Source organism: Borostomias antarcticus (assembly GCF_949987555.1).
Source record: "Borostomias antarcticus genome assembly, contig: scaffold_65, whole genome shotgun sequence".
Classification (NCBI taxonomy): Eukaryota; Metazoa; Chordata; class Actinopteri; order Stomiiformes; family Stomiidae; genus Borostomias; species Borostomias antarcticus.
The window spans coordinates 1171177-1185539 of NW_028176587.1; positions in this window are offsets into that span (position 1 = coordinate 1171177).

The window sequence follows — 14363 nt, forward strand, 5'->3', positions numbered from 1 at the left end:
GGGCCGTCTGGGATTCGGCCTTTGGGGGGGGGTACTGTTATGGTTCGGGCCGGGTCAGTCCCGGCTCACCCCCTGCTCCCTGTCTGGACCCCCGTTTCTGCCCCGGACCCCCGATTTGCCCCGGACCCCCGATTCGCCCCGGACCCCTGGTTCGCCCCGGACCCCTGGTCCACTCTGCTTGCTCCTGGTCCAGACCCTCGCCCCTGCCCCGGACCCCTGGTTCGCCCTGCTCACCTCCTGGCCTGGATTCCTGACCCTGAGCTCCTGTGCCCCCTGGACCTTCCTGGACCCTGAGCACCTCTCCCGGTGACTGCCCCTGCACTGCCCCCAGAGACTATTGTACACTTTGTCACTTGGTTTTGTTCTACCTCCGTGTGTTTGGTCTTGTGTTCGTTGTCTTGTCTTCTATGTTGGTTTGTGTGCTCCCAGCCCCAGCTCTAGACACCTGTCCCCTCACTAGTCTCACGTCACTCAAGTCCCTCCTCTCCTGGCCCTTTAGTTCCCCCCTCTGCTTCTGCCCGGTCCCTTTCCCTGTCCCAGCCTCGTTCCCCGTTCCCTTCCATTGTGTCCTTGTTCCTGTGTCCTTGTGTTGGTGTCTTGTTGGAATCCCTCCATGTCCTTGTCTGGGTGATTGTCTGCACCTGTGTCTCGTTATGTCTTGTTGCACACCTGTACATTGTTCCTTGATTGTTCTCCCAGTGTATATATGCCCTCCTGTTTCCTTTGTTCTCTGTCAGTTCATTGTCAATGTTAGTGCGTGTTTCCCCTGCGTTTCCTCCCGGTATTATTTTGGATATTAAAACCCATATTTTTGAACCTGAGCTGCTTGCCTGCCGTCTGCTTTTGGGTCCTGCCTCAAACCCCTAACATGTACAGTATGTATGTACAGTATGTATGTATGTATGTATGTATATATATGTATGTATGTATGAATGTACAGTATGTATGTATGTATGTATGTACAGTATATATTTGTATTCTTATATTTATACAGACTGGATGTATGTGTGTACATGCAGTATCCTATAATATACTGTACTCTGAACATATGGAAGTAAATACTGTAATCCAGACCTTGTTCTTCTTCTTTTTATGCTAATTACAGTACCACCAGGCATATTCTGTATCTGAATTTCCAATCGTTGCTGTAATTCTCCACTGCTGAAGCCCCACATTCCCCCCTAGGGGAATCATTCAAGTATCAATCTATCTAAAACTGTAAAGCAGTTATTCCAGAACGAGTTTTAATTATTAAAAGAGGTGAAAATCACTATTAGTCTGGCTCTGTTCAGCTGCAGCTCTGTGTAGGCAGAGTAAGTCAGGTCTCTGAGAGCTGGCATGCGAGATCGGCTTTACGCAATGTTGGTGAGCGTTAAATGAGTGTAATATATGTTTTAAATAGATTTTTCATACTGTAATGTGTGTGTATTTAACATGAGGTGCTCCAAAGAATAATAATGTCCGCTGCCGGACAGGAAATGGGTCAGAGCCAGTTCAAGATGAGCTTGCTCCATTTGTAGGGTAAGGTACGGGCCAGGTGCACTTGGTTAGCCTAATGGGTTGGGCCCCGCCCACCTGCAAACAAGCAGGCAGCCAACCAAGTAGACGGCCAGCCCTACTGGGTCGTCACAAATACCTTATATGGAATATAACCTATCTTAGCATTGCTGGTGTGACTTCTGTACTGGGCTACACACAGGTCAAACCCAGACAAGACTACCAGTCTTTTGTCTCAGCACCTGCCCCTGATAACATGTACTGTATTAAGGTGAACTTGGGATGAGTGACACTTCAGATACCTGCATAGTGATACAACGTGAAGAGACCACACAAAGCATTTGTTATCAGAATCTGTTTTTGTATTGCCCGGTAGATTTTTACACATACTAGGTGTAACCGTGGTTACAAGTGGGGGCTGTAGAATCTTAAATGTATCTAAACTAAATATATAAAATATATATAAACTAGGCCGACACTTTAACTAATCTAAAGGGGCTGACTACCTCACCTGGTGTCCCTACTATGACCTTATCAATTAAAGTGGTCAATAAATAACTAGAGGGGACAGGGGAACAATAGAACAATTAACTTTAATACAATAAAATAATAAACACAATAAAACCTTTAGCCTATTAAATCCCTGTACTAAAATGTCCTATCTAAACTAACTAAATCAATAGCTAATTCCTATTCTAAACTCTAAACTATGACACCAGTTCTACGGTGGAGCTCTGTAGTGGGGGAGTCCAATTGCCGGGGTGATGACAATGTGATGCTCCTCTGTCTCCATCTAGACGGCGGTCTGAGGTGAAACTCGCAAAACAACTGTCCACTATTTTCTTGTCGAAGCACGAGCATTGCTAGCACAGTGAATGTACCTCTCTCAGCTTAAATTGCTCTCAGCTCTTGGTTCTTTTAAAACAAGCCTGAAGACTTTTCTTTTTGCCACTGCTTTCTAAGAGGAGCTATGTTTATCAGTATACTGCACTGTAACTTTTATTCCTGTATTCTATTTGTCCTTTTTGTTTAAATGTCTATAATGACTTGCTTTTTGTTTTAATGCTTTTAATTTGTCCTGCCTTTTGTTTTAAATGTCTATAATGTCTTGCTTTTTGTTTTGATGCTTTTGGTGTCTCATGTAAAGCACCTTGAGTTGCCCTGTGGCTGAAATGTGCTATATAAATAAACTTGCCTTGCCTTGCCTTGCCTAAATACACTATACAAACAGGCGCTGGCACTTAGCTATACTATCAGGACTAGGGCTGTCAAATAAATATTCAACCTTCGACTAGTCGTGGAATTTGGGCAAAAAATCGATCTTAAAAATGACTGAAATGGAAGAGCGAGCGTACTTTATTATTATTTACATTAATAATAATGAATAGGCCTACAGTGTTTGGGGCAAACACCCTCAAACAAACCTATCTAGATACAGAAGAGCAACTGTATAAGAAAGGCCACAAAGGAGCTCCATACCGATTGTAACATTGTTTCCTGCTTTGAAATATCCTATTTTAGAAAGGGTTATGTAAATTTGAGATCTTGGATTGATAAGCTTGCACATTGTTGGCCTAGCTCTTACTAGCATGGATGATCAATCTGTACTGTTCCAACTTATGTACTATACCAAGTCCCATCCTTACAACTTATCATTAGCTTTATGCCACCCTGAATGTTCATCACCAATAAAGTGTTAATGTCTTAACACCCAACTTAAAAAAAATATATATATATATATATTTTAAAAAAAATTAACTCATATTTTTAGTCACATGTACACTTAAATTTAGTTGATTGTAACTCCAATAGAGTTAAATTCACTATTGGGAATTTGCTGTGAAGGCAGCTTGTTTGGTTTCAAGAAGTGGCTTTAAATTGACATGTGTCCAGTGATGAGAGTTTGGCATGGCCAGACCTCTAACCGATGTGAAGTAGTGGTGCTACTAGTAGTTGGTAGTTATCATCTGTTTTGGGTTCTCTCCTCCAGCAGTGTTGGAGCCATTGATCCATGCACAGACACATGGATATGAATTGTGGTCCATATTTCACTTTTGAATAATGTATTTGTGAATAAATTTATTTTTCCTCTGTAGGGTTCCTGCCTGTGCTTACCCTGCAAGGGCCTGGAAATATTTCACTACAGATTTTTGTTTCGGCATAATGAGGCTTTGCTTATTGTTATTAATATAAAGTAATACTATACATTTGTAGAATAGCTTAAATGTAGCATCCTGCTCTCAAAAAATGCAGTATGGAAATTTTAATTTTTTGTTTTCCTGTGCCTCTCCAGGATTAAAGATGAGATTCTTCACTGTGTTGAAGGGGAACACTCTGGGCTCTCATGTGAAGATTAACAGCAAACTGACCTCAAGTGGTCTGACTGAAGTGAGGTCAGCAGCAGAGTGTGATGTCATCATGGCGTACTGTCCAGTCTCCTCTCGACTAGGGACCGATATTGAAGCAGCCATGGAAGAGATTCCAGGTAGGACTGTATTTAGCACTCAGTTAGATCATCATTGGAACGGAGCAGCATGTAGCTGGTGAGGTAAAGCAGCCAGCTGGGGATTGGGAGGTCCCTGGTTCGATCCCAGTTCCTGGCAGTGCGCCGAAATGTCCTTGAGCAAGTCACTCAACACCAAATTGCTCACGAGTGGTGCAGTACTTAGCACTGTCGCCTCACAGGAAGAAGGTCCAGAGTTTGATTCCCGCTTGTTTGCCAAGTACTCAGGTGGGGTATCTCCTCCTGGGCCTTTCTGTGCAGAGTGTGCGTGTGTTCGCAAGGGTTTCCTTGGGTCCTGTATGTATTATGACGTGTTTTTCTTGAATTCTTCTCTCCCTTTCCCTCTTCAGTTGGTAGCCCAGTCATCCTGGTGGTTCTGCATCACACCTTCAACCCTGACTACACCGTACCTGACAGTAGCAGACATGTGACCAGACATGATGTCATCCTCACAGTGGACTGCCTATTCCATGACAACAAAGGGCTGCTGAACTGTCCTCGCAACAACAAAGCAGTTGAAGAGATTCTGAATCAACTTGACATCAGTCCTCGCGATGACAGAGCCGTCGCAGAGATTCTGAATCAAGTAAGTCCTAAGGTTTTGCATAATTCTTCTGCCATTTTGAAAACAGTGCTTCTGTGTTACTTCATGAATGATACCACAAGTTGTCATACAAGGGACAATATTGTTTTCTGTCTTTATAGCTCCAACACCAGCCCTTGAATACGCGTTGTTGGTTACTGTACTTTCTATTTTGATAATGAATACATTATAAGTAGTGTACAACCATGATTGCACTTATTTTATTACACAAAGACACCATCTATGTCCAGCTATACATCGTATTGATTCTTGTGATCACCAGTCACCACAAGATTCAATACCAGTGAACATATGTGATTTCATGACATTGTTACTCTTTTCTTAGGTGCCACAGAAGACCTTGATCTGGCTCTCCCTGCTCCTTCTGTTTGTCTTGATCATTTGCATAATAGTATTTGTATATTTTCTATGATCAGCAGTGAAACACAAACGCTATCCTGCTGTGCTTAGGACCTCTGACATGCGGTGCATGCATGCCACCATGCAGAGTAATTACTCATTTATTGATCGATTGAAACCTTAATGTATTAATGGCACAAACACTAGTCCACCTGCTTGTTATTGTTGTGATACTTCTATATTGGTGGTGATTAATATGCAAATTACTTTATGAATGTTTAGGACAGTTTGCAAAACATTATGTAAGCCTGCTAAGCTGTCAGGTGTGCAAGGTATGAAATGTAGCCTATCACATTGTTGAAAGTGATATTGTATGTTCCTATTTCCTCTGTAAATGTGTTGAGATATACAGAATGTACAAAATATACTGACTATATACATGTAAGTGAAAATGGAAAAGGTCATATCTCATCTCCTTCTGCTGTAACACAACAGTAAGGTACAGTATAAAGATCTTTTAAACTGGGACGTGTTCCTACAACAAATATAAATAAGATATGGATGAACTGGATAGACTGCTCCCTGCTGAACTCCAGACAAAGCTATGGATTCAGGGGCTTCTGCACTACGCTGGCTGTAGTCAACCCTCTGGCGTGGAATGGTATACTGTAGTAATGAAACGGAATGTATTAGTCATAAATTACAGCTTAAATTGTAATCTTTCATCGTGCAGTGTTCCACCATCTGCTTTCTTGCCTCACAGATCCCTGAAATGTACAGTACTACACACTAGGGTTGCAAAATTATGGGAACATTCAAAGTTGGAAACCTTCCATGTAAATTAATGGGACTTTATGTGAATTAATGGAAATTACTGAGAATTAACAGGAATAAATCAAAAATGAATACCAAATGTATTTAGATGCAGAGCTATGCTCTATGCTGTATTATACTGTATGCTCACAGAGAGACCTGTATGTACAGTAAGTATGGGGAGTGAAGACAATGTTTATTTTCCCAAAACAAACAAAAAAACAAGAGACGGTTCTAATCACAGAGATATTAAGACAGAGTGCTGTGTCTGAGGAAGTGTCCTTTCCAAAACGAACATAACATTTATTAAATCACCGACACAAATATAAGGTTCTTTTTTTTTTGCACTGGATGTGAAAACGATTGTCCATCCTGGAGAACGTGATTATAAAGTCATCAAAAGCTGGACTGAAAGTACATTACAAAAGCCCTGTATATCAAACGGACATTTCACAGTGCATTCTTTGTACTGAACCTCATATACAGTAAACAAAAACTCAAAACGAACAGAAACAAGGGTTGTAAACATTTAACACAGTTTACATAAAAGCAAAAAGAGGTGGTAGGAACGTTCCTCATCTGAGTGCAGGTACTACGTACTACTACTGACTAAGTAAAGTGAAAGTTCTTAAATAACAGTCTCTGGTGTCAGTTCGACTCATCAACATCCAGCATGGAATTTCCTGACAACCCTCCGCCCCCCCCCCCCCCACATTGGTCTTCGTGTCTGTGTTACTGAGGGAAAGACTCAACTTTCCTCAGCATAAGCGGGCTCTCCTGGTTCTCCGCTCAACCTTCAAAATCAAGTGTCTCCTTCAGAACCGGAGCCATCGCTGGAGCTCAATGTCCTGTCACCCCCTGGCCGCCTTCCCTTGTTGCTCACTTTCTTACCCTAAAAATGACATACAGTAAGAAAAGATTAACTTTAATCATCCCCGGGGGGTGGGGGGTGTTACAGCAGTGGGAATGTACAGAAAAGATCAGAGTAAAGAATATACAGAGTAAATAATATTCACATAAGAGTGCGAAAAGGTCAATGTTAGGAAGGTTTTGTGGTAAATCAGCAGCAGTGCCGGTAGATAAAACCTGCTGCTGCTTTCTCACCTCACACTCATGTGGATCGTCTTCGCTGGACGTGGTGTCCATCTGAATGTCGTCGTCTTCTGAGTCCTACGGAGGAAGAGCGATAAACTGTCAACTCTGGGCTCGATACTGAAAAGGTCTGATTCATGAAGGGTTAAAGTCACAACCTTCAGAGCTCTACTGAATCTCATCTTATATTAGACGCAATCAGAAAATCATGTAATGTCTACAATGCACAGCATTCAGTCAGACTGTTGGTCAACGTGCGATGAATCAACTTACAGATGTTCTTTTCCTGGACCTCTCTGTAAACTTTTCTAAGAGGCAACGTTTCTGAGGAGGATACACACACTCACTTTAAGTGGTCTGCCCAAATTAAACAGGCAGACACATGGGCATACACACACACAAACAAACAAACAAAAACAAACAAACAAACAAACATGAGCAATCATTACATACTTTTGGGTTTTGCTTCCAGAACTCTGCTTTCTCCGATGCTGACAAATTCTGAAAAATTCGAACATTTCACTAAAAGGTAAAAACCACTGTTATTCCGATAAACAACAAAATTACGTCAAATGGCCATGATGACAAAATGACATCATATGGACTATTTTGTGAGTGATGTGAGGAGACGTCCATACATTGAACCAGTTCTGGAGCTCCCTGAGGTACTCGCGTTTCTGCTCGTCTGCCCTCTGCTGGTAGACCAACTTCTCATTCTTGGGTAGCGTTCGCCACTGAGCGCTGATCAGGGACAGGCGCTGCCTGGAGCTTACATGTCCCAGTTCAGCCTTCAACTCCTTCATTTGCTCACTGCAGAAAAGCATGTGACCCCCTCTGTTGGGAAAGATAGGGAGGTGAACATTAAGGCCCAATCCCAAACACGCCCCTTGCTCCTACCACAGTGCTGCTGTTTAACGTGTACGCGTAGACAAGCACATATTTTGCAGCGTGATAATTTCTGAGGACCTGAACAGCCAACTGTGCCCAATGCTCCAAAGGAGCACAAGAGACGTGTGGTAGCCATATTTTGTATGCGTAGTTAAAGCAAGTATACCGCAGGCTTTAGCCCTGTGCCTCCATTTTGCGCGTTCACCCGTATAGGGAAGGGTAGGGTGTCCCGATTCCTTTTGGGATAGAGAGGCGGGGCAAAGTGGTAGGGCTACATGGGCCTCCAAACCAAGGTTTTTCAGAGGCACTTAAAGGAGTAGTAAAGGGAAAATGCATGTTTAGCCCTGTTTTAAGGTTACTTATGATCATATACAATGGTTCAGATCAAAACATTGACAAAACTAGCACTTTTGAGAAAGTCTGATAATTGCTCTACCACCGTTTTGGTCATACAATGGATGTGGGTGGGCACCTTGAAAAATCATTCAAAAAACATGTTAAACTCTCTTGGACTCCCCGTGCTTTGGATCCGCTCAAATATTTGATGGGTTCTAAGATGGACCATGCTACACCCTCTCACCGAGTTTCATAAAAATCAGTCTAATAGTTGTTGTGTAATCCTTCTAACAGATGAAGAAACAAACAAACAAACACACACCACCGAAAACATTACCTCTCGCCCTACGCTGTCGCTGGGGCAGAGGTAACTACTAACCTACAGGTAGGTGGGCTCTTCGGCTCTGGCAACATCACTTCTGTCACGGCTGAGACAGCCTGCAGGTTGACCATTGGGACAGCTGACATGGAGGTGCTTGAGGAAGCCTGCAGGTTGAGCATGGTGTCAATTTATATCTTTTGAAACAGAGACTTTTGATTGAGGACAAAACGTTACGAATATGTTCAGACATATTTTTTCAGATCAAGTTTTTTGTGGGTCATGCATTACACTGATCAGGGTATGGATTTTAACAGTTAGAGTAAGTCCAAAAGAGTGTTAAAAGCGAAATATGAGCAAAGGAACCTCACGCTCAGCCTGGGAGAAGAAAAGGTATACAATTTCTCCACCAAAACTAGTGTGTACATGCATTGTTTTTTTTAGGTGTGAAACCTGGATAAAATAGATAATTGACTCCTTTCCCACTGCCAGTAGATGATGAGGCCTATGCCTTTCTGCTCTTCTTTCTGGTGTGTCACGTTCAACGTCACGAACGCACCGGAAAAGGGGGGGAAATTAGCTTGCGTTATCACAGATTTTGGCTCAGTGAAACAATCTGATATCAGGTGGTTTTAATTAACGTATTGACCCGAATATATAAAAAGCAGCCTCCCGGTGTCCGTGGGAAAGTTGGATAAGCACTGAATGAATGAAATAGTATCATGTCTCAGTCGGTCACTTGGGTCGGGACTACCATGCGTACTGATGAAGCTTTTCAGAACGTGTCAGTCCGTAGCCTATACTGTATACCGGCAAAGCTTTTCAGGAGCATTCCTTCCTACACACAGATTATCCCATTGTGATAGTCCAGACCACGCATACTATGAAAGATTCATGTTTGGGGGTGGAGCACTCAATGCATTACAGTCTGTAGCTCGCTCAACCTCCTACCACCCCGATAGCAAGCAGATGTGTAATAATTCTGGGCCATATATGGGCCGGAACTAAGCCACAAGGGCCAGATCTGGCCTGTATATGGCCCAGATACGCTTGCTATCTGGGCAGGCTACACATGACAGAGATGAGAGAGGCAGTGTGTCCGTGTCTGATAGGAGTGATTATCCTCACTCCTCTGAGGGAGAGAGGATCATGAAATTGTCACAGTAGCATCAAGTGGGGCTTATCCCTAGTCAGCTATATTTTGGATGTTGAGAATAGTCATAGCATTGTGCCGGAAAAGGGGTGAAATTTAGCCTGTCTACCCGGGTGTCATGTTTCCATCACTGCCGATCAGAGCCAGAGCCAATAAATACCTGTGACTACTGCAGTCATTTGTCCCAGGAATGAATGCGGATTGTAACCTTAACCAAACTGGTCTGGTTGACTGTCACATCTGTATTACTTACATTTAGGTGATCCTTATGCGGGATGCCCTTGGCCTTCCAATCAGGATGCGGTTTCCTGAAAAACATTTAAGTGGGATTTAAAAACCACTGGTTTTAAAATGAGTTTACCTACAGTACATTTTGTTTACTGAAGAGAGCAAGCTTTACAAAAGTGTCAAGGAAGGACATAATAATATTACATATATCTATACAGAATGCAAATTTTGGCAAATGTTAACTGACCGACCGTCATTAGTTGGTTAGACTGTTACCCAATAAACCTAAAATACGTTGTTTTTTTTAATGCAAGGATGTGACTCCTTGACTACAGACTCGTAGTCCATGGTCCAAAAAATGAAATACAAATTATATATGCCCCTCCATCACCCTGGCTTACCCGGTTTCTTTACTCACACACCACCACTGTTGACCACAACATCTAGATCTATCTACATGCTCAGGGGTCAGTGATTCTTGTAAGCAGTCTGTTGACTGTGAGACCAGTGGCTTAAATTGTAGGTCATTTAAAAAAATAAACAGTTACAACTAGTGTGGGCTGTCACTGTCACGCTCAACGGGAGAAGGTAAGAATATTTCTTCTCACCTCAGCAGTTCTATTCCTTTGGCATACAGTTCATTTGCTCTTTGGACTTTCTCATTGTATCTGGCCTATGGTAGAAAAGAAGAAAATATCATTGAGAGACAGAAGCAGACATCATGAGCAACTGAGTTCTTTTTCAAATATTTGTTTGGTGTCTCACCTATGGGATACCCTCTCGCATGACTCCTGTCCTGTGGGAAGCCTTTCAAAGGACTTCCAGGGACTTGGCAAAACTGACAGCTTGCGCGCTTAACCGTTCACAGAAGAGACAATATGGTTGTCTTCGCAGAATGTGTGTGAGCAGCGCCTACGAGTGCTTCATATCCTTTCTATCTAGCTTAGCCTTGCTAGCTAGCTCCATTCACAAGCTTCCAAGCTCGTATTTTCCAGGCGAACGAACCTGTTCTACCGTCAAGGTCAGGTAAGTAAACTTTAGTTTAATTTGCTACCAAATCTGTGATTACCATTGAGGCTAGGCGAGCAATCAGTTGCTCTTCCTGCCTCTTATAGTCTCTGCATAGCTAGCTAGGTTGAAACCAAGCGAGCATTTATTAGCTACCGCTTGCTTCTCCCTCTATGAGGGCACTCATTTTTCCAGGCGCCCAAACCTAGGAAATTGTTGAGGTTAGGCTAGCATACCCTTTCCTTAACTCTCTTCCCCATGAGCCTACACACTCATGTGCCATAGCGATCAGATGGACACCGAGCCACCAAACTCGTTCCCCTGTTGACTGCTTGGCGGCTAGGTCATTTTGGATCACATGCCTGGGAGTGCAGCACACCCAAGACGCCTTGGCTAACAGCACTACCTGAGCTTAGCCTAGTACTAGTGGCCTAGCTATTTCTAGCTGGGGTGATGCTGTGGACACCAGTTTCCAGTTTATGTTCTACGGGAAGGAAGACGATGGGCTCCTTGTGGCATCCCACTGGAGGTCTGCAAATGGGTAGCTTCGAGGCTCAGTATTGATTGGCCAGCACCCCAAGGCGGTCGGTCTGACGTTCGAGACCTCTATGACGGCAAGCAGCTCCACCCTCAACCCCTTGTGAGGTCACGTTCAAGGGTAAAGGAGACGTTTCCTGTGGCACAGACCGTCTCCCCATTCCAGGGCATCTTCGGAGCGGCTGCACCAGTTCCCCAGGAACCCCACGGTACGGAGCTCTGCTCTCGGCCCCTTCTGAGGTCATGTTCGAGAGGAAGAGGACAGAGCCTGTTCTCCAGTGGCCACCATGTACTGTTTTTGTAGAGCAAATTAAATGTTCCTCTGTCACATCCAGGCTGTTCAGAGCCGAGGACGCAGAGAAAACTTTTTTTTTTTTGTCAAAACAAACATGTATCCCCATAACGCCGCTAGAGGGTGCCCTCGCACTGCTAGTGAGCGCACGACTCCAGGGCCCACTTCCCGTGTGGAGCACAGGCGCACATCCATGGGTTTTAGCTAAGGCTTCTATTCCCGGTACCTTTCCTTTCCGAAAAGAAAGGGGGGGGGGACTGCGTCCTATTCTGGACCTGCGTGTCCGCAATGGCCACCTTCAGAAGTACACGTTCAGAATGCATACACACAAAGTTCTCCTTACGTATATCAACGACTGCCTGCTCTGCTCCCCGTCTCGAGAGCAGGCAGCATGATACGTGAATATTCTTGTTGCCCACCTCACGACTCTGGGCTTCAAGATAAGTTTGGCAAAGAGCTCTCTGGTCCCAGCGCAATCTATAGAATACCTGGGCGTGAGGTTACATTCTGTTGCTTATCGGGCCGCCCTATCGGAGAGATGGGTTCTCTCATTCGCTCAGTGCCTTGCCCTGTTCCACAGGGTCACACGGTCAAGTTCAGGACCTGTTGGGTCTCATGGCTTCGACACTGTCGGTAGTCCAAATGCACAGTGGCGTTTTTTTTCTGTATGTCAAGGGAAGCCTGTCTTCCCCCAAATAATTCCCATAAATCCAAATTAAAAATATATAGCTGTATAGTTCAGCTGGTCTAGAGATTGGGCCTACCGAGTTTCTTGCTGATTGCTCCAAAATCCTAGGAAGAGTAGCGGTTTAAGTGTTTTTTGTTTTGTTTTGTTTTTTAAATAGCAACATTTGAAATGGCAGAAAAGAAATGATGACAAATTTTGTCAGCGCTTAGTATCACCCCCACAGGTTGGCCTCGTGAAAACATAAAAAAGGGAAATGCTATGTTAAGTCTATGGAAAGGCGTCCCTTCTAGTTACATTTTTCATGGCTCGCAGGATATTGTGGTTATCTGTGATCAAAAACACCAAAATCGCCATTGTAGGGGCAACAGCCACCGGAAATGCATAGATGGTTCCTTTCTCCTCACTAACCTTCTCTTCCTCTGGGAGCATCATGCACAACGTGCAGGACAACTTGAAAAGCTCAGTGATTGTCATCTCTGGGTGCTGCTTCTTCAATTCAGCATATTTCTCCTGGTAGAACATCGAATTTGGAGGACAGGCTTTTTTGGGGAAGTTGGGGTGTATCTACAAAAGAACACAACAATCCACTGAAGCATACTGCATATAAGATATAACCCATTATTCATCATATTATGAGCTATAACCCATTATTCATCATATTATGAGCTATAACCCATTATTCATCATATTATAAGCTATAACCCATTATTCATCATATTATGAGCTATAACCCATTATTCATCATATTATAAGCTATAACCCATTATTCATCATATTATAAACTATAACCCATTATTCATCATATTATGAGCTATAACCCATTATTCATCATATTATAAGCTATAACCCATTATTCATCATATTATAAACTATAACCCATTATTCATCATATTATAAGCTATAACCCATTATTCATCATATTATAAGCTATAACCCATTATTCATCATATTATAAGCTATAATTCACGAGTTCTGTGAGAGTCCGCATCTTTCGCATCTACACGTGAAACATTTTGAGAGCAGAGCAAAAGTCACTATTTCACTACTAATTTTCACTATGTTAAATGTCTGCAAGCTGTGATGCTAATTTTCACTACTATATGCTCTACTACATTCACTAATACTAATGTTAGTGATCAGAACAGTAGTTGTTGCATGAAAAACTAGAAATGGCAGTCAAGAGAACACAGACCTCCGCCCCTGAATGCATTTCGTGGCTCTGTTTGTGTCAACATTGAATGGGTTCTAAATTGGCCCATGCTACACCCCTCCACTGAGTTTCATAAAAAGCGGTCTGATAGTTTTTGGATAAACCTAGTTCAAAAAATGAATGGCCGGCCCGGCCGTGTTTGGGCAGCTCGTGGACCCCCATATGATCCGAATCCATTCCAGAATTTAATGGGTTCTATGTTGCATCCCTCAGAGTGTCATGAAAATCGCTCTGGTACTTTTGCGTAATCCTGGTCCAAAAAATGAATGGCGGTGAATGGCCGGCCGTGGCTCGTGGACCGGCACCGTGATTCAGATCTGCTCCATTTTATCCAATTTAATGGGCTGGTGCGTCCACACGCCACCGAAAACATTACCTCTTGCCCAGCTGCCACTGGGGCAGAGGTAATCAGGGGGGGTGCCGGCATAATGGCAAATCACTGATTGTGTGCTCCAGCGTGCATCAGTACTTGTGAAGTAAAATAACCAAATGAGGCAAAGCTTTATGTTAAGAAAATTGGTTATCATAACACTACATAAAGCTTTTCTGTTCTGGCAGTCAGTTACCAACCTTTTTAGAGATTTCCATCCACTTCTTCTCACACATTTCTGCTGTGTAAGGATGAAAGGCCACCCTGTCCCAGCACAAAAGTGTTTGCCCCTTTGTATATATTTTCCTCTCTTCAGTTTTCCGTATGTTCTTAATCATACCAGACAACAGCTTCTGAAGATGCTCCTCAGTCCAACCTGTATCAAAAGAACAATGCCAGGGATTCAATACTGTCATCTTTTCACTGTCTCCCTGTCTCCAACCGGATTGAATTCAAAACCCTTCTCCTAGCTTTCAAATGCCCCAA